This window comes from Propithecus coquereli, unplaced genomic scaffold, assembly GCF_000956105.1.
Source record: "Propithecus coquereli isolate 6110/MARCELLA unplaced genomic scaffold, Pcoq_1.0 Scaffold319, whole genome shotgun sequence".
In the NCBI taxonomy this organism is placed as follows: domain Eukaryota; kingdom Metazoa; phylum Chordata; class Mammalia; order Primates; family Indriidae; genus Propithecus; species Propithecus coquereli.
Genome location: NW_012148830.1, coordinates 183755 through 185752, shown reverse-complemented (window position 1 = coordinate 185752; position 1998 = coordinate 183755).

Sequence of the window (1998 nt, the reverse complement as noted above, 5' to 3'; positions counted from 1 at the left end):
AGATGTTCACAAGTTGAATTACTAATTGATTCATTTACGTGTTTGCTCGCAGACCTGCAAGGCACTATACAAGGTATAGTGGATACAAAATGAATAAGTATGATTCCTTTCCTCAGAAAAGTTTGCAGTTTATTGGGGATAATAATAACAAGAGCTTTACAGGATGGTTCTCAAATTTCAGAATGCGTAAGAATTACCCTTTGACAGGCATCCCAAGTACCAGTGGCTCCTATCGCAATCAACACCTCAATAGGTCTTGAGTACACTCACCATTTTCCATGCCCAGGTGCCTTTGCACATGGAATTTCCTCTACCTGGAAATGCTCGCTACCACCCCAATTCATTTTTTAAGGACTCAAGTCACATATCATTTATGAATGAATGCTTTTTCTCTTCTCAGGACAGTCACTTCATCTTTGCTCTCACAGCACTGACACCTGGCTGTTACCCCTATAGCACAAATGACACAAATTGTAATTACATGTCCTCCTACCCATCTCTCTGACTAGATTACTCTCTCTTAATGGAGGAGGACCATGGATTATTTTTCTTTGTAATTACCTCAGTACTGTGCATAGAGGCTGACTCAGAACAGGAACTCAAGATAAACTTGTCAAATGAGTGAACTATTGAGAAAGAATGTTAGAAAAACAATGCAATGTCTCAGGTGGATTAGAGTGATTAGAGTGGCCTTCAAGAGTAAAGCCACAGTTTATGGAAAGGAAGGGAATCAAACTTGTCTTTAAAAATAGGTAGGATCTTTTGAGTAATTTTACTTCTAGGAATTTATATCAATAAAAAATTGGAGAGATTAACAGAGATATAGGAACAAGGATATTCATTGCATCATTATGAATCATAGCAAAGAATAATTTAGTAAAATAAGCCAAAATATCCTTTAGTTGGAGATAAATAATGATATAACCATAAAACTGAATAGTGTTCGGCTATTTAAAAGTACCATGGGACATGACCAACCTCCACCACTAACCAAGTGGGCTGATGGTACAACAATAATAAAATATGGGAATATAAACTTGTGATATTCCCCATGGCCGGGAAACACCATATGAAGGGCCGTAGACCCAGTTCTGGGATTCCCCGGTCCAGCAGATCTAGTCATCATGAGCTACCTCAGAATCTTCTTTCTGAAAAGCAAGAAAAAGTTGGAGGATCCCCAGTATTCTTGATCTCATGTTTGTTATTTGCAAGTATCACGTCTTCTTGATCTCATGTGTACTATTTGCACTAAAACAAGATGAAAATAATCACTCTTACCTAGAATAGCATTTGTTTTCTGGCCTAACTCAGGTGAAATTAGATGAAACTTTATGTATTGATATAGAGATATATGGTGGAATTTTCCTGTTGTTTTACTCAAGCATCACTTCCTTTGCTGGCCCTCTTTCCCTACCCTAAGCAAGCCAATCAGAATTCTCCACCCTTTTGGCTACAATGATAGATAAAGTAATGGACAAGTGTCCCAAGCTGAGTTCCATCCTGGAAAATTCTCCCAAAACTTATATAGGGGAAGATTCTTCCTCTCTCCACCATAGGATGAAAGTTATTTTTAGTAGTGTTTAAGCAAAATACACAGGAGGCCATTATCCTGAGGTTGTTTCTGTATCTAGAACTCTTATACGAGCAAGCTAAAACTTGATTTGGAGGCATTTCTTATAATTGACTTTAAGGAAGAAACAACAAAACAAAAAACTTAGCCTCAATCACAAACAGCCAATTAACTGATTGTTTATATGACTAGGGACCTCCCATTATACCAAACACAAATAAAGCAAATGCTTATCTGTAGCCAACTAGGTAATTTCTTTACTTTGCTTCCATGTTCAGGCTATAGAAGCTCACTGCTCACGCTCCTGGAGTGGAGTTCTCTGAGCCTCTTCCAGTTTTGAGTGTTGATCAATTCATGAATTCTTCGTTGCTCAAATAAACTTTGCCAAATTTATTTTGTCTAAATTTTTAACAGTAGGAAGAAATGAG